At 40.6% G+C, this 20174-nt stretch overlaps 1 protein-coding gene across 2 annotated transcripts in view; it reads left to right on the top strand.

Moving 5' to 3' along the window:
• The window catches only part of cpne4a (copine IVa), a 156610-nt gene that overhangs the window by 15268 nt on the left and 121168 nt on the right, over positions 1–20174 (top strand). The gene's annotated exons all lie outside the window — the stretch shown is intronic.

Genomic DNA, 20174 nt, shown 5'->3' with positions numbered 1-20174 from the left:
CCTTCTCTTACTAACCCTTATGTGTTTTTAAATGTTGATTTGGTTCACCTCAAGGATGTGGAATATACAGTATTACCAGCTATGAGGTTTGCCTAGTACATGGATATGAATTTCTGAATGCTTCACCAAATAAGCAAGAGGATTCTGTCAAAAGAGATATTTATTCACAGGAAATGCATTTGCATAATGAAGCTATTTGCTGGGTAAAGAAAAAAGAAACCCATAAAAGTATTAATCAATGTGTTTACCAAACCAAAATGAGGTACCAATCAACCCTCCAAAACTGATGATTGGATATTACATCCGTGTTAACATTTTAGTCATCAGACTCTCTTATCCAGAGCTACTTACAGTTAGTGCATTCATCTTTAAGATACAGTGCCTTCAGAATGCATTCACACCTCTTGATTTTTCACACATTTTGTTGTGTTACAAAGTGAGACTAAAATAGATTTAATTGTCATTTTCTGTCAACGATCTACACAAAATGCTCTGTAATTACGTGTTCACCCCCCTGAGGGCTACAGTGGAATCACCTTTGCACACTGGGATTATACAATATTTGCACTTTATTCTTTAAAAAATTCTTCAAACTCTGTCAAGTTGGTTGTTGATCATGGCTAGTCAGCCATTGTCATGTCTTGCCATATATTTTTAAGCTGATTTAAGTCAGACCTAGGCCACTGAGGAACATTCAATGTTGTCTTGGTACACAACTCCAGTGTATATTTGGCTTTGTGTTTTAGGTTATTGTCCTGCTGAAAGGTGAATTTGTCTCCCAGTGTCTGGTGGAAAGCAGAGTGAATCAGGGTTTCCTCTAGGATTTGTTCTGTGTTTAGCTCTATTCCATTTCTTTTTATCCTAAAAAACTCCCTAGTCCTTGAATGACAAGCATACCCACAACATGATGCAGCCACCATCATGCTTGAAAATATGAAGAGAGGTATTCAGTGATATGTTGTGTTGGATTTGCCCCAAACATAACATTTTCTATTCAGGACATAAAGTTAATTTCTTTGCCACATTTTTTGCAGTTTTACTTTAGTGCCTTTGCAAACAGGATGCATGTTTTGGAATATGTTTTTTATTCTGTACAGGCTTCCTTCTTTTCCCCTGACAATTAGGTTAGTATTATGGAGTAACTACAATGTGGTTGATCCATCCTCAGCTTTCTCCCATCACAGCCATTAAACTCTGAAGCTGTTTTTTAGTCACCATTGGCCTGATGGTGAAATCCCTGAGCGGTTTCCTTCTTCTCTGGAAACTGAGTTTGGAAGGATGCCTGTATCTTTGTAATGACTGGGTGTATTGATACACCATCAAAGGTGTAATTAAAAACTTCACGATGAGCAAAGGGATATTCAGTGTCTGCTTTATGATTTTTTCCCCCATCTACCAATAGCTGCCCTTCTTTGCGAGGTATTGAAATACCTCTCTGGTCTTTGTGATTGAATCTGTGTTTGAATGAATAGCTTGACTGAGGGACCTTATAGCTAATTGTATGTGTGGAGTCCATGCAACGTATTATGTGACTTGTTAATTAAGCAAATGCTTACTCTTGAAATGATTTAGGCTTGCCATAACAAAGAGTTTGATACTCATTGACTCAAGCTAGGTGAGACAACAACACATCACAATCTTGTCAAGTACATTTTCTCTGAACAAAGTATTTTAAGAAAAGAGAAGTGCCCTGTTAGAGTTATTTCAGATACTCTTCAAAGAGGTAGGGTTTCAGATGTTTTTGGGAGATGGGCAGGGACTCCGCTTTCCTGACTTTAGGGGGAAGCTAGTTGTGCCTGCCAAGTGACCATGACAACAAAGCAGATGGTTGATCTCTCTATTTGTCCCTTAATCCAATTACTCCAGTTTTAATTGTGCCATTGATTTGTTCCATTGATTTGTTATTAACTGGTTGTCCATCTGGAGACACAAATTAGCATTGTACTGCAGATGTGCCATGACGGCTCCAACGCGCCGTGCTGTGTGTTGCGTCACTCAACAACATATTTACTAGTGCTGCTCTCCTGTACTTCATGTCTGGTTAGAGATAATACAGTGCCTTGCAAAAGTATTCATCCCCCTTGACGTTTTTCCTATTTTGTTGCCTATTGAACCTGTACTTTAAATGGATTTTTATTTTTATTTCATGTAATGGACATAAACAAAATAGTCCAAATTGGTGAAGTGAAATGAAAAAAATGACATATATATTTATTTATATGTATATGTATAAAATGTATATATATATATAATTTTTTTAAATATGAAGGAAAAAAATGGAAAAAATAAATAAAAATAAAATAAATATTTAAACAGAAAAGTGGTGCATGCATATGTATTCACCCTTTGCTATGAAGCCCCTAAATAAGATCTGGTACAACCAATTACCTTCAGAAGTCACATAGTTTGTTAAATAAAGTGCATTTGTGTGCAATCTGTGTCACATTATCGCAGTATATATACACCTGTTCCGAAAGGCCCCAGAGTCCGCAACACAACTAAGCAAGGGGCACCACCAAGCAAGCGGCACCATGATGACCAAGGAGCTCTCCAAACAGGTCAGGGACTAAGTTGTGGAGAAGTACAGATCAGGGTTAGGTTATAAAAAAATATCTGAAACTTTGAACATCCCACGGAGCACCATTAAATCCATTATTAAAAAATGGAAAGAATATGGCACCACAACAAACCTGCCAAGAGAGGGCCGCCCACCAAAACTTACGGCCCAGGCAAGGAGGGCATTAATCAGAGAGGCAACAAAGAGACCAAAGATAACTCTGAAGGAGCTGCAAAGCTCCACAGCAGAGATTGGAGTATCTGTCCATAGGACCACTTTAAGCCATACACTCCACAGAGCTGGGCTTTACGGAAGAGTGGCCAGAAAAAAAGCCTATTGCTTAACCTGTTGAGTGTAGGGGGCAGTATTTTGACGTTTGGATGAAAAACTAAACTGCCTATTAAACTGCCTATTTCTCAGGCCCATAAGTTAGAATATGCATATAATTGTCAGATTAGAATAGAAAACACTCTAAAGTTTCCAAAACTGTCAAAATATTGTCTATGAGTATAACAAAACTGATATTGCAGGCGAAAACCTGAGGAAAATCCAACTAGGGAATGCCTCTTATTTTGAAAGCTCCCTGATCCATTGCATGCCTTCCCTCCATTTAAAGGGATATCAACCAGATTATTTTCCCTATAGCTTCCACATGGTGTGAACAGTCTTTAGACATAGTTTCAGCCTTTTATTCTGAAAAATGAGCGAGAACGATCACATCGCGTCAGTGGATGGCTGGGTGCCAGCAGAGTTTTGCATGAGCAACAGCTTGGAGCAGACATTTTCTCTCTCTCTCCTATTGGAAAAGCTACGGTCCGGTTGAAATATTATCGATTATTTATTGTAAAAACAACCTGAGGATTGCTTATAAAAAACGTTTGACATGTTTCTACAAACTTTACGGATACTATTTGGAATTTCCGTCTGCCCCGTCGTGACCTCTCGAGCCTGTGGATTTCTGAACAAAACGCGCCAACCAAATGGAGGAATTTTGGATATAAAAATAATCTTTATGGAACAAAAGGAACATTTATTTTGTAACTGGGAGTCTCGTGAGTGCAAACATCTGAAGATCATCAAAGGTAAGCGATTCATTTTATTGCTTTTCTGACTTTCGTGACCAAACTACTTTGCTGCTAGCTGTTTGTAATGTTTTAAATGCTTAGTTTGCTTTAGCGGTAAAGCTTTTTTGAAATCTGACACGCCAGGTGGATTAACAACAAGCTAAGCTGTGTTTTTCTATATTGCACTTGTGATTTCATGAAAATGAAATATTTGTAGTAATTTAATTTGAATTTGGCGCTCTGCAATTTAGCGGATGTTGACGAAAATGATCCCACTAACGGGATGGGTGCGCCAAGAAGTTAAAGAAAAAAATAAGCAAGCACGTTTGGTGTTTGCCAAAAAGCATGTGGGAGTCTCCCCAAACATATGGAAGAAGGTACTCTGGTCAGATGAGACTAAAATTGAGTTTTTTGGCCATCAAGGAAAACGCTATGTCTGGCAGAATCCCAACACCTCTCACCCCGAGAACACCATCCAATGTTTTTCATCTGCAGGGACTGGGAAGCTGGTCAGAAACAAAGGAATGATGGATGGCGCTGAATACAGGGAAATTCTTGAGGGAAACCTGTTTTAGTGATTTGAGACTGGGACAGAGATTCACCTTCCAGCAGGACAATGACCCTAAGCATACTGCTAAAGCAACACTCAAGTGGTTTAGGAGGAAACATTTAAATGTCTTGGAATGGCCTAATCAAAGCCCAGACCTCAATCCAATTGAGAATCTGTGGTATGACTTAAAGATTGCTGTACACCAGCGGAACCCAACCAACTTGAAGAAGCTGAAGCAGTTTTGCTTAGAAGAATGGGCAAAAATCCCAGTGGCTAGATGTGCCAAGCTTATAGAGACATACCCCAAGAGACTTGCAGCTGTAATTGCTGCAAAATGTGGCTCTACAATGTATTGACTTTGGGGGGGTTCTGTTTTTTTGTGTTATTTCTTGTTTGTTTCACAATAAAAAATATTTAGCATCTTCAAAGTAGTAGGCATGTTGTATTTATGAAATTATACAAACCTCCCAAAAAAATCTGTTTTAATTCCAGTTGTAAGGCAACAAAATAGTAGAATTGCTAAGGGGGGTGAATACTTTCACAAGCCACTGTATCCTTTCAGTATGAGTATGATCCACCATCAAGTCAGCATTTCTTGTTTTCCCAGCTAGGCTAGAACTAGTCTGCGTTCTGCTTCCTGGGGCTTTTCCCACACTGCAGGAATGAGACTGGTTCATAATGCGCCTTGTGATAGACAATATGACGAACAAAGCTCTTCACAGAGTAATGGCCCCTTAATTCAAACCCAATGAAAACAAGATGAGAGAAAGAGTGGTTGGAGAATAATCACTGGTAGAAACTGTTGTGATAAAAAGACAAGAGAATGAAGTATGAGGTGGTATGAGTTTACTGTTAAGAGACACCATCATAAACACTATTTAAAAGAAAACATCATTAATAAACACTATAATTTACTGTTAAGAGACACCATCATTAATAAACACTATTTAGAGACACTGTCATTAGTAAACACTATAGACACCATTATAAATAAACACTATAGTTTACTGTTAAGAGACAACATCATTAATAAACACTATTTAGAGACACTGTCATTAGTAAACACTATAGTTTACTGTTAAGAGACACCATCATTAATAAACACTATAGTTTACTGTTAAGAGACACCATCATTAATAAACACTTTAGTTTACTGTTAAGAGACACCATCATTAATAACACTATAGTTTACTGTTAAGAGGCACCATCATTAATAAATACTATAGTTTACTGTTAAGAGGCACCATCATTAATAAACACTATTTAAAAGACACCATCATTAATAAACACTATAGTTTACTGTTAAGAGACAACATCATTAATAAACACTATTTAGAGACACTGTCATTAGTAAACACTATAGTTTACTGTTAAGAGACACCATCATTAATAAACACTATAGTTTACTGTTAAGAGACACCATCATTAATAAACACTATAGTTTACTGTTAAGAGACACCATCATTAATAAACACTTTAGTTTACTGTTAAGAGACACCATCATTAATAACACTATAGTTTACTGTTAAGAGGCACCATCATTAATAAATACTATAGTTTACTGTTAAGAGGCACCATCATTAATAAACACTATTTAAAAGACACCATCATTAATAAACACTATAGTTTACTGTTAAGAGACACCATCATTAATAAACACTATTTAAAAGACACCATCATTAATAAACACTATAGTTTACTGTTAAGAGACACCATCATTAATAAACACTATAGTTTACTGTTAAGAGACACCATCATTAATAAACACTATAGTTTACTGTTAAGAGACAACATCATTAATAAACACTATAGTTTATTGTTAAGAGACAACATCATTAATAAACACTATAGTTTACTGTTAAGAGACGCCATCATTAATAAACACTATTTAAAAGACACCATCATTAATAAACACTATAGTTTACTGTTAAGAGACAACATCATTAATAAACACTATAGTTTACTGTTAAGAGACGCCATCATTAATAAACACTATAGTTTATTGTTAAGAGACAACATCATTAATAATTGCATCTGTAGTCATGTTCTCTTCTGTAATTGACAGAGCAGAGGAATGCCCAAGAGCCATTTCAATTATGAAATGATGATTTAGCAGAGGAGATCAGGCACGCTAAGCACTAGCTCATTGATTTAGGTAGGACTGCGTTTTGGGCTTCTGTCTCTGGTTGTAGAAGTATGTACCCTATGATTTGTGTTTACAATCAGCTTTCTATCTGCTCTGCTGACACGTTGAGGGAGTTTCTGTACGTGAACTGCCTATTCAACCTTCATTGTACACTGTATTGTGTGCAAACACATTCCGAGAAGTAGGGAATTTATGTTTGATATGGTTAATTCATATGGAGAACCAAACCTGAAAAAATGCACATAGAAATACATAAATAAATCCACACATAATTAAATAAATGAGGAAATGCAGAAATACTGATTAAAATGTATTAATTTTTTCTACATATCAGTATGTATTTCATTATTTTTCTTTGTATTATCTAATTATTCAAACTTAATTTTTTAAATTAATTTTTATATTAATTAATTTATTTATTTACGTATTTCTTCCTCCAATATTATAATGAGGGGGTGTCAATCAAATGGGGTGGTGGGTGGTGGTCTGTGGGTGGTGTCTAACAGTGTTGGTTGATCAATGTCGACGCGTTGCTCAACTGCTTGTGTTCGATTCAGCACCACTTATGTGAAGCTAGCTACAATAACGATTAGCCACAAATATATCATTTTTGGTTTGCCTTCAAAATAAAAGTTCCCATTGAAACTGCTGAAAACAGAAATAAATAGTGTAAACATGCCATATTTGAACTGGATAATGCTTTTGTTCAACAAAAGACAATAATTTGTTCATTTGCCCCAAAAATTTAGTCTGTTAATTAATTGGGATCGGTGTGTCCCACGCGGGACGGTTGAGCTAACGTTCGGCTAATGCGATTAGCATGATATTGTAAATAACAAGAACATTTCCCAGGACACAGACATGTCTTATATGGGTAGAAAGTAAAAAGTATTGTTGATCTAACTGCACTGTCCAATTTACAGTAGCTATTACAGTGAAAGAATACCATACTATTGTTTGAGGAGAGTGCACAGTCATGTACTTGAAAATGTATCAATAAACCAATTAGGCACATTTGGGCAGACTTGATACAACATTTTGAACAGTAATGCAATGGTTCATTGGATCAGTCTAAAACTTTGTACATACACTGCTGCCATCTAGTGGCCAAAATCTAAATTGCGTCTAGAGTCCTAAGTCATAGAATGGCCGTTCTCTTGCATTTCAAAGATGATGGAACAAAGAAATTAATAGAAAATGCATGTTTTTTCTTTGATCTTTTACCAGATCTAATGTGTTATATTCTCCTACATTACTTTCACATTTCCACAAACTTCAAAGTGTTTCCTTGGTATCAAGAATACCAAATGGTATCAATAATATGCATATCCTTGCTTCAGGGCCTGAGCTACAGGCAGTTAGATTTGGGTATGTCATTTTAGGCCAAAATTGAAAAAAGGGTCTGATCCTTAAGAGGATTTTTAAGAGTTCATACAAATATTGCTCATTTCACAAATGTAGGCTTATGTACTTTAACAGTTGGCTGCGATCCGCCAACCCAATCCCACAGAAGAAGAAGAAGAAGAAGAAGAAGATGCACGTTTGGCTGCCGACTAAGTTGTCAGTGTGTTTATTTTAGCAAGATTGCACGTACGTTCAACAAGTGAGTTGTGTGGTTTATTATCGGGAGGGTTAATGCTACATTTTGGTGATTGACTGCAAGCAATTACCTTAGGCCTAATTTCCTTGTTACATCTGTAACTGTATAGTACTTATGTAGATTTCCGAGTTTAAATGTATTTGGCTAAGGTGTATGTAAACTTCCGACTTCAACTGTATATGCAATGCACAGTATTGAACTTGCTAGATGTGGTAGGCTACGAGGCTCAACTCGGACCTGTGATCTTGTAGTTACCACTTACCAACCAATCAGCAGGCAGGACCTTACCTAATCCATTACTTAGTCTGGTAATAATGAATAAGTTCTGTTACACAAGTCTACTTTAAATCAATATTTCATTCTCATGCAATCTGTCAGAGACGGCAGTTAGCTTTCCAAGCGGTCTGTCAGTCTGTTTAAATGTATCATAGAAACAAGCTCCCCAGTGTCCTGTGCCCTGGAAATGCCCATCATTGCCCCTAAATGACCAGTGTCTGTGTCTCTGCTCGTCCATAGTGACCTAACAGTCCCAGAGGAGGTCATGCCAGCCCCAGCTACCCCTAGGTGGTTGGTTTATTTCAGCTTCTTCTCCACCCTAACCAGCCCACCTCTCTCCCCTGATCCCCTGGTCTGGAGGAGGACTGGATGTCTTCTAGGTGCTTATTGTGTTCATGTTGTGGAAAATTGTTTTGTTAGCAGTCTCATTTCATGGGTCTCTAACAATTTCATCTTTGTCTGTCCTGGTGGTGATTGTAGAGGTGATTGTAGGCTGGTTTCACCTGGGAGGTGATTTGATGGCCATCTTCACTGGTTAAGCCTAAAGTAGTGTTTCTTGTCATTTTATCCTGGGCACGCACCATCTATGAATATACTATTTTTAGCTGAACATTAATTACATACTAATTGTATGCCTCTGGTAAAGGCAACCAATTAATTGAAAGAGTCTTTGAATCATATTTCATCATTATTGTTAGACATATTTAATGGTACTAATTGGTTGAAATGACATTTTAAAGCCACCATCTTTCTTTTGGGGAATTGCCTTTAACTTCCACTATAGTCGTGACAGTATGCACCACAGCCTCTCTGGCATTATGGCTTAATAGTGGTTTGTAAAGTGGGGTCGTGGGGAAATTGCAGTGGGGTCGCCACACAGGTTTGAATACCACTGAACATTACTAGATGTACCAGGCTATTATGTGGTTGCATTTTATTGTTTTGGGCGACTTCAACACTATTCCCTGTGTAGTTAAGTATCATCATCATAACACTGTTCTCTGCCCTGTTCATGACCATAGAAATAGAACTAATTCTAATGATATGTTCATGACACTTTAATGCTGTGCCTGTGGAATGAAGTTGAGTCTCTTTAACGAAATGTCCTCGGGATTTTAATGAAGAGGGATTTCTCGGCTTAGTTGGAGAGTGATGCTCGACTCACAGTTGTTCCGAGCAGCTTCTTACCTTGTCTGTGGCCCAAGGGAATATATCATGGGCAGCCATCCATTCTGTAGGAGAAAGACTTCGCTGTTACACCCCTCCAATCAAAATAGAATGTGTGTGTGCTATCCAAGCGTAAGGTACGGTATGAATTAGGAATGGGAAGGCCGTCAGGTAGCCTTTACTTTAAACAAAAAAGTAATTGAAGTTTTCCTCGATCTTTGATATATTATTTACAACTCTGTCTATTTTTCTTTCAATTGGAAAAGGTTTGTGTGTCTGTGTGTGTCTGTGTGTGTGTGTGTGTGTGTGTGTGTGTGTCTGTGTGTGTGTGTGTGTGTCTGTGTGTGTCTGTGTGTGTGTCTGTGTGTGTGTCTGTGTGTGTCTGTCTGTGTGTGTGTGTGTGTGCCTGTGTGTGTGTCTGTCTGTGTGTGTGTGTGTGTCTGTGTGTGTCTGTGTGTGTCTGTGTGTGTCTGTGTGTGTCTGTGTGTGTGTCTGTGTGTGTGTCTGTGTGTGTCTGTGTGTGTCTGTGTGTGTGTGTGTGTGTGTGTGTGTGTCTGTGTGTGTCTCTGTGTGTGGTTGTCTGATATAGGGGTCTGTCTCCACAGTGAACTCACACTGCTCTGCAGATTGCCTGTCAGCCAGTGAGCTGAATGGGCCTGCAGCATCTGTTATCTCAAGTAATGCCACAGTCCGAATGCACGCACACACACACACACACACACACACACATGCTCATTACAACAGGCATATGGGCCCATGTTTAGACAGATTTGAAAAAGGACAACGTTCCAACTATGCCGTAGTGGAATCCTTTGTCCTGACTTTCCCTTCCGTGTTCCTCCATTAATTGGCAACAGTGTTCCTGTGAATGTATCAGCTTGGCAGCCATATTGAAAGCTAAGCAATGCTTTCATGATTGGTTGTTATTTCTGCTTCTTCTGTACACATAGACAAAGGAACCTGAAAGAAGAACATGACAAAAACGAGAATGATTTGGAACAAAATGATTGATGAGGTGAAATGTTGAAGTTATTACACTTATTATTACACACACACACACTGTAACGGGATTCTTCCTGGGAAGGAGAGGCGGACCAAAATGCAACGTGGTTGAAGTTAATGTTTTTTAATAAGAAAACTAAACATGAACATAATACAAAACAATAAATGTGGCAAAACCGAAACAGCCCTATCTGGTGCAACAAACACAAAGACAGGAAACAACCACCCACAAAACCCAACACAAAACAGGCTACCTAAATATGGTTCCCAATTAGAGACAATGACTAACACCTGCCTCTGATTGAGAACCATATCAGGCCAAACATAGAAATAGACAAACTAGACACACAACATAGAATGACCACTCAGATCACACCCTGACCAAACAAAACATAGAAACATAGAAACATACAAACTATGGTCAGGGTGTGACACACACACACACACACACACACACACACACACACACACACACACACACACACACACACACGTCTGTCTCAGTCACAGGCTTTTTGGTAGCCCAGTGTGAAAGTCTGTCATAGATAAAGCAGTATTTTATCATCGTTGCTCAACTCGTTATGCCAAGAAACAGGGCTTAGCTAGCCAGGCAGAAACAGGGCTAAGCTAGCCAGGCAGAAACAGGGCTTAGCTAGCCAGGCAGAAACAGGGCTTAGCTAGCCAGGCAGAAACAGGGTTTAGCTAGCCAGGCAGAAACAGGGCTTAGCTAGCCAGGCAGAAACAGGGCTTAGCTAGCCAGGCAGAAGCAGGGCTTAGCTAGCCAGGCAGAAACAGGGCTTAGCTAGCCAGGCAGAAACAGGGTTTAGCTAGCCAGGCAGAAACAGGGCTTAGCTAGCCAGGCAGAAACAGGCTATAGGCCTACTATCACAACAGTGCATTTGTCATGTAATTGATTTGTTTTGTTGCAAGGTTCATTTCACAATCACATAAAGGATATAGAGAAAGAAAAAACCTGTCGCAGTTCATAGTTTTCGCCTCAGGTTGAAATATTTACTTGTTTTTTTCTCCCTCTCTCTTTCTTATCTTCCTTCTTCTTAGTCCCTCCATCTGACTCACCCTCTCTCTCTATTTCCCTATGATTCTCCTCTTCCTCCACTCTCCTCTCTCTCTATTTCCCTATGATTCTCCTCTTCCTCCACTCTCCTCTCTCTCTATTTCCCTACGGTGCTCCTCTTCCTCCACTCTCCTCTCTCTCTATTTCCCTATGATTCTCCTCTTCCTCCACTCTCCTCTCCCTCTATTTCCCTATGATTCTCCTCTTCCTCCACTCTCCTCTCTCTCTATTTCCCTATGATTCTCCTCTTCCTCCACTCTCCTCTCTCTCTATTTCCCTATGGTGCTCCTCTTCCTCCACTCTCCTCTCTCTCTATTTCCCTATGGTGCTCCTCTTCCTCCACTCTCCTCTCTCTCTATTTCCCTATGGTGCTCCTCTTCCTCCACTCTCCTCTCTCTCTATTTCCCTATGATTCTCCTCTTCCTCCACTCTCCTCTCCCTCTATTTCCCTATGATTCTCGTCTTCCTCCACTCTCCTCTCCCTCTATTTCCCTATGATTCTCGTCTTCCTCCACTCTCCTCTCCCTCTATTTCCCTATGATTCTCCTCTTCCTCCACTCTCCTCTCTCTCTATTTCCCTATGGTGCTCCTCTTCCTCCACTCTCCTCTCCCTCTATTTCCCTATGATTCTCCTCTTCCTCCACTCTCCTCTCCCTCTATTTCCCTATGATTCTCGTCTTCCTCCACTCTCCTCTCCCTCTATTTCCCTATGATTCTCCTCTTCCTCCACTCTCCTCTCTCTCTATTTCCCTATGATTCTCCTCTTCCTCCACTCTCCTCTCCCTCTATTTCCCTATGATTCTCCTCTTCCTCCACTCTCCTCTCCCTCTATTTCCCTATGATTCTCCTCTTCCTCCACTCTCCTCTCCCTCTATTTCCCTATGATTCTCCTCTTCCTCCACTCTCCTCTACCTCTATTTCCCTATGGTGCTCCTCTTCCTCCACTCTCCTCTCCCTCTATTTCCCTATGATGCTCCTCTTCCTCCACTCTCCTCTCCCTCTATTTCCCTATGATTCTCCTCTTCCTCCACTCTCCTCTCCCTCTATTTCCCTATGGTGCTCCTCTTCCTCCACTCTCTCCTCTCTCTTTGTTTCCCTATGGTGCCCCTCTTACTGAACTGTTGGAACTAGAAGCACAAGCATTTAACTACACTCGCATTAACATCTGCTAACCATGTGAATGTGACCAATAAAATTAGATTTGATTTGATTACATGTATGTGTGTGTGAATCTACAGTTAACCATACCTTGAGTTAGAGCCGGGCGATATGGCCAAAATATCATATCATGGTATTTTAAACAAATTGGATGGTATTTTACAGTATTTAATGTTTTCGAATGATAACAGTTCGAAATTTGCATTAACTTCTCATGTCTGCAGGGGCAGTATTGAGTAGCTTGGATGAAAGGTGCCCAGAGTAAATGGCCTGCTCTTCAGTCCCAGTTGCTAATATATGCATATTATTATTAGTATTGGATAGAAAACACTCTGAAGTTTCTAAAACTGTTTGAATGTTGTCTGTGAGTATAACAAAACTCATATGGCAGGCAAAAACCTGAGAAGAAATCCAAACAGGAAGTGAGAAATCTGAGGTTGGTCGATTTTCAACCCAGCCCCTATTGAATTCACAGTGGGATATGAATGAAGTTGCACTTCCTATGGTTTCTACTAGATGTCAACCGTCTTTAGAATCTTGAATGAGGCTTCTACTGTGTTGTGGGACTGAATAAGAGCTGAATGAGTCAGGTTACTGGCAGAGAGCCATTTCCTGGCACATTTCACATGATATCGACCTGCGTTCCATGGCTTCTCTACACACAAAGGAATTCTCCGGTTGGAACGTTATTGAAGATTTATGATAAAAACATCCTAAAGATTGATTCTATACTTAGTTTGAAATGTTTCTAAGACCTGTAATATAACTTTTGAAGTTTATGTCTGAAGTTATGCGGGACCTGTATGAGCGTTTAGATTTGTATACCTAAGCCCTAACAAAAGTAGCTACTTGGACATAAATAATGGACATTATCGAACAAATCAAGCATTTATTGTGGAACCAGGATTCCTGGGAGTGCATTCAGATGAAGGTCATCAAAGGGTAGTGGCAGGGTAGCCTAGTGGTTAGAGCGTTGGACTAGTAACCGGAAGGTTGCCAGTTCAAACCCCCGACTTGACAAGATACAAATCTGTCGTTCTCCCCCTGAACAGGCAGTTAACCCACTGTTCCTAGGCCGTCATTGAAAATAAGAAATTGTTCTTAACTGACTTGCCTAGTTTAAAAAAAAGGTAATGGAATATTTACGTTATTTCTGGTTTCTGTTGACTCCAACATGGCGGATAATTTTATTATTTTTCTGAGCGCCGTCTCAGATTATTGCATCATTTGCTTTTTCCGTAAAGTTTTTTTGAAATCTGACACAGCGGTTGCATTAACTTATTAAGGTATAGGGGGCAGCATTTTCACTTTTGGATAAATAGCGTGTCCAATTTCAACTTCCTGCTACTCATGCCAAGAATATAAGATATGCAAATTATTAGTAGATTTGGACGTTTCTAAAACGGTTGGAATCATGTCTTTGAGTATAACAGAACTTATGTAGCAGGCAAAAATCCGAGGACTAACCATTCAGATTTTTTTTTCGAGGTCTCGGTCTGTCCACTGATTTCTCATTGGCAAACGATATTTCTTAGCAACTTGTTTTCAGTTCCTACCACTTCCACTGGATGTCACCAGTCTTTGGAATTTGGTTGAGGTTATTCATTTGTGCAATGAAGAAGTAGGGCCAACTAGGAACTGCGTAAGACTGTTGAGAATTGCGCAAGACTTGAAAAGTAGTTTGGTTTGTTGTGTTCCTGTATTGAACACAGATAGACCTCAAATCAAATCAAATTTTATTTGTCACATACACATGGTTAGCAGATGTTAATGCGAGTGTAGCGAAATGCTTGTGCTTCTAGTTCCGACAATGCAGTAATAACCAACAAGTAATCTAACTAACAATTCCAAAACTACTGTCTTATACACAGTGTAAGGGGATAAAGAATATGTACATAAGGATATATGAATGAGTGATGGTACAGAGCAGCATAGGCAAGATACAGTAGATGGTATCGAGTACAGTATATACATATGAGATGAGTATGTAAACAAAGTGGCATAGTTAAAGTGGCTAGTGATACATGTATTACATAAGGATGCAGTCGATGATATAGAGTACAGTATATACGTATGCATATGAGATGAATAATGTAGGGTAAGTAACATTATATAAGGTAGCATTGTTTAAAGTGGCTAGTGATATATTTACATAATTTCCCATCAATTCCCATTATTAAAGTGTCTGGAGTTGAGTCAGTGTCAGTGTCAGTGTGTTGGCAGCAGCCACTCAATGTTAGTGGTGGCTGTTTAACAGTCTGATGGCCTTGAGATAGAAGCTGTTTTTCAGTCTCTCGGTCCCAGCTTTGATGCACCTGTACTGACCTCGCCTTCTGGATGATAGCGGGGTGAACAGGCAGTGGCTCGGGTGGTTGATGTCCTTGATGATCTTTATGGCCTTCCTGTAACATCGGGTGGTGTAGGTGTCCTGGAGGGCAGGTAGTTTGCCCTAGGTGATGCGTTGTGCAGACCTCACTACCCTCTGGAGAGCCTTACGGTTGAGGGCGGAGCAGTTGCCGTACCAGGCGGTGATACAGCCCGCCAGGATGCTCTCGATTGTGCATCTGTAGATGTTTGTGAGTGCTTTTGGTGACAAGCCAAATTTCTTCAGCCTCCTGAGGTTGAAGAGGCGCTGCTGCACCTTCTTCACGATGATGTCTGTGTGAGTGGACCAATTCAGTTTGTCTGTGATGTGTATGCCGAGGAACTTAAAACTTGCTACCGTCTCCACTACTGTTCCATCGATGTGGATAGGGGGGTGTTCCCTCTGCTGTTTCCTGAAGTCCACAATCATCTCCTTAGTTTTGTTGACGTTGAGTGTGAGGTTATTTTCCTGACACCACACTCCGAGGGCCCTCACCTCCTCCCTGTAGGCCGTCTCGTCGTTGTTGGTAATCAAGCCTACCACTGTTGTGTCGTCCGCAAACTTGATGATTGAGTTGGAGGCGTGCGTGGCCACGCAGTCGTGGGTGAACAGGGAGTACAGGAGAGGGCTCAGAACGCACCCTTGTGGGGCCCCAGTGTTGAGGATCAGCGGGGAGGAGATGTTGTTGCCTACCCTCACCACCTGGGGGCGGCCCGTCAGGAAGTCCAGTACCCAGTTGCACAGGGCGGGGTCGAGACCCAGGGTCTCGAGCTTGATGACGAGCTTGGAGGGCACTATGGTGTTAAATGCCGAGCTGTAGTCGATGAACAGCATTCTCACATAGGTATTCCTCTTGTCCAGATGGGTTAGGGCAGTGTGCAGTGTGGTTGAGATTGCATCGTCTGTGGACCTATTTGGGCGGTAAGCAAATTGGAGTGGGTCTAGGGTGTCAGGTAGGGTGGAGGTGATATGGTCCTTGACTAGTCTCTCAAAGCACTTCATGATGACGGAAGTGAGTGCTACGGGGCGGTAGTCGTTTAGCTCAGTTACCTTAGCTTTCTTGGGAACAGGAACAATGGTGGCCCTCTTGAAGCATGTGGGAACAGCAGACTGGTATAGGGATTGATTGAATATGTCCGTAAACACACCGGCCAGCTGGTCTGCGCATGCTCTGAGGGCGCGGCTGGGGATGTCGTCTGGGCCTGCAGCCTTGCGAGGGTTAACACGTTTAAATGTCTTACTCACCTCGGCTGCAGTGAAGGAGAGACCGCATGTTTTCGTTGCAGGCCACGTCAGTGGCACTGTATTGTCCTCAAAGCGGGCAAAAAAGTGATTTAGTCTGTCTGGGAGCAAGACATCCTGGTCCGTGACTGGGCTGGATTTCTTCTTGTAGTCCGTGATTGACTGTAGACCCTGCCACATGCCTCTTGTGTCTGAGCCGTTGAATTGAGATTCTACTTTGTCTCTGTACTGACGCTTAGCTTGTTTGATAGCCTTGCGGAGGGAATAGCTGCACTGTTTGTATTCGGTCATGTTACCAGACACCTTGCCCTGATTAAAAGCAGTGGTTCGCGCTTTCAGTTTCACGCGAATGCTGCCATCAATCCACGGTTTCTGGTTAGGGAATGTTTTAATCGTTGCTATGGGAACGACATCTTCAACGCACATTCTAATGAACTCGCACACCGAATCAGCGTATTCGTCAATACTGTTATCTGACGCAATACGAAACATATCCCAGTCCACGTGATGGAAGCAGTCTTGGACTGTGGAGTCAGCTTGGTCGGACCAGCGTTGGACAGACCTCAGTGTGGGAGCCTCTTGTTTTAGTTTCTGTCTGTAGGCAGGGATCAACAAAATGGAGTCGTGGTCAGCTTTTCCGAAAGGGGGGCGGGGCAGGGCCTTATATGCGTCGCGGAAGTTAGAGTAACAATGATCCAAGGTTTTTCCACCCCTGGTTGCGCAATCGATATGCTGATAAAATTTAGGGAGTCTTGTTTTCAGATTAGCCTTGTTAAAATCCCCAGCTACAATGAATGCAGCCTCCGGATAAATGGTTTCCAGTTTGCAAAGAGTTAAATAAAGTTCGTTCAGAGCCATCGATGTGTCTGCTTGAGGGGGGATATATATGGCTATGATTATAATCGAAGAGAATTCTCTTGGTAAATAATGCGGTCTACATTTGATTGTGAGGAATTCTAAATCAGGTGAACAGAAGGATTTGAGTTCCTGTATGTTCCTTTCATCACACCATGTCTCGTTAGCCATAAGGCATACGCCCCCGCCCCTCTTCTTACCAGAAAGATGTTTGTTTCTGTCGGCGCGATGCGTGGAGAAACCCGTTGGCTGCACCGCCTCGGATAGCGTCTCTCCAGTGAGCCATGTTTCCGTGAAGCAAAGAACGTTACAGTCTCTGATGTCCCTCTGGAATGCTACCCTTGCTCGGATTTCATCAACCTTGTTGTCAAGAGACTGGACATTGGCAAGAAGAATGCTAGGGAGTGGTGCACGGTGTGCCCGTCTCCGGAGTCTGACCAGAAGACCGCCTCGTTTCCCTCTTTTTTGGGTCGCTGCATGGGATCCATTCCGTTGTCCTGCTTGAAAGGCAGAACACAGGATCCGCGTCGCGAAAAACATATTCTTGGTCGTACTGATGGTGAGTTGACGCTGATCTTATATTCAGTAGTTCTTCTCGACTGTATGTAATGAAACCTAAAATGACCTGGGGTACTAATGTAAGAAATAACACGTAAAAAAACAAAAAACTGCATAGTTTCCTAGGAACGCGAAGCGAGGCGGCCATCTCTGTCGGCGCCGGAAGCTTTTCTGCAACCTGTCTTCAATTTTTATCGATTATTAACGTTTAAAAATACCTAAAGTTGTATTACAAAAGTAGTTTGAAATATTTTGGCAAAGTTTATGGGCAACTTTTGAAATATTTTGTAGTGACGTTGCGGAAGCTGTTTTTTTCTGGATCAAACGCGCCAAATAAATTGACATTTTGGATATATATGGACGGAATTAATCGAACAAAAGGACCAATTGTGTTGTTTATGGGACATATTGGAGTGCCAACAAAAGAAGCTCGTCAAAGGTAAGGCATGTTTTATATTTTATTTCTGCGTTTTGTATAGCGCTGCAGGGTTGAAATATGCTACCCTCTTTGTTTACTGTTGTGCTATCATCAGATAATAGCTTCTTATGCTTTCGCCGAAAAGCCTTTTAAAAATCTGACATGTTGGCTGGATTCACAACGAGTGTAGCTTTAATTGAGTATCTTACATGTGTGATTTAATGAAAGTTTGATTTTTATATCAATTTATTTGAATTTGCCACGCTGCATTTTCCCTGCTTTTTGGCCAAGTGGGACGCACTATACCATAGGAAGTTAAGGAGAGGTATATCTATAATTCCATGTGTATAACTTGTATTTTCATCTATATTTATGATGAGTATTTCTGTTGAATCGATGTGGCTATGCAAAATCACTGGATGTTTTTGGAACTAATGAACGTAACGTGCCAATGTAAACTCAGATTTTTTTATATAAATATGAACATTATAAAACAAAACATACATGTATTGTGTAACATGAAGTCCTATGAGTGTCATCTGATGAAGATCATCAAAGGTTAGTGATTAATTTTATCTCTATTTGTGCTTTTTGTGACTCCTCTCTTTGGCTGGAAAAATGGCTGTGTTTTTCTGTGGCTTGGTGGTGACCAAACATAATCGTTTGTGGTGCTTTCGCTGTAAAGCCTATTTGAAATTGGACGCTGTGGTGGGGTTAACAACAATATTACCTTTAAAACGGTATAAGATACATGTATGTTTGAGGAATTTTAATTCTGAAATTTCTGTTGTTTTGAACTTGGCGCCCTGCACTTTCACTGGCTGTTGTCATATCGATCCCGTTAACGGGATTGCAGCCATAAGAATTAATGGTAGTGTGTGACTCTAGGTTGGCAACACATACATTCTAAGTGATTTCAAAAGGGCTTTCTCCATTCTGATTGTTTTATGCTGTTCATTTCGTCTTCAACCAAAAATCATTTTCAGCATTTTTATACATTTCTGCATTTCCTGTAGTCATTTGAGATCATTTCCACACTGCCACATTGGGCTGCACAATCTGGGCAAACAATCTAGGCCTTCTTTTTAACCAAATGTTGCAATTGTGATTTGGCTTGCGATTTAGAGCAAAACCCTTGAGTGAATCATTCTATTCATGGAAATAGAATGATTATTCTAATTCTATTTTTTATTTTATTTCACCTTTATTTAACCAGGTAGGCTAGTTGAGAACAAGTTCTCATTTACAACTGTGACCTGGCCAAGATAAAGCAAAGCAGTGTGACACAAACAACAACACAGAGTTACACATGGAATAAACAAACATACAGTCAATAATACAATATTCTGGATCTGGGCCAACTTATTGTTACAAGAATTTTTATTTATTTTATTTCACCTCTATTTAACCAGGTAGGCCAGTTGAGAACAAGTTCTCATTTACAACTGCGACCTGGCCAAGATAAAGCAAAGCAGTGTGACACAAACAACAACACAGAGTTACACATGGAATTAACAAACATACAGTCAATAACACAATAGAGAAAGTCTATATACAGTGTGTGCAAATGAGGTAAGATAAGGGGGGTGAGGCAATAAATAGGCCATAGTGGCAAAAATGTTACAGTATGGCAAATTAAACACTGGGGTGATGTGCAGAAGATGAATGTGCAAGTAGCGGTACTGGGGTGCAAAGGAGCAAAATAAAAAATAAAAATAACAATATCGTGCGCATGCTACGGGTGGGTGCTGCTATGGTGACCAGTGAGCTGAGATAAGGTGGGGCTTTACCTAGCAATGACTTAAAGATGACCTGGAGCCAGTGGGTTTGGCGACGGATATGAAGCGAGGGACAGCCAACGAGAGCATACAGGTCACAGTGGTGGGTAGTATATGGGGCTTTGGTGACAAAACGGATGGCACTGTGATAGACTACATCCAATTTGCTGAGTAGAGTGTTGGAGGCTATTTTGTAAATGACATCGCCAAAGTCAAGGATCGGTAGGATAGTCAGTTTTACGAGGGTATGTTTGGCAGCATGAGTGAAGGATGCTTTGTTGCAAAAGAGGAAGCCGATTCTAGATTTAATTTTGGATTGGAGATGCTTAATGTGAGTATGGAAGGAGAGTTCAGTCTAACCAG

The sequence above is a fragment of the Oncorhynchus nerka genome, linkage group LG14, assembly GCF_034236695.1.
Source record: "Oncorhynchus nerka isolate Pitt River linkage group LG14, Oner_Uvic_2.0, whole genome shotgun sequence".
NCBI lineage: Eukaryota > Metazoa > Chordata > Actinopteri > Salmoniformes > Salmonidae > Oncorhynchus > Oncorhynchus nerka.
Note: the sequence above shows the minus strand (reverse complement) of the source record. Positions and strands in the feature narration are given on the sequence as shown.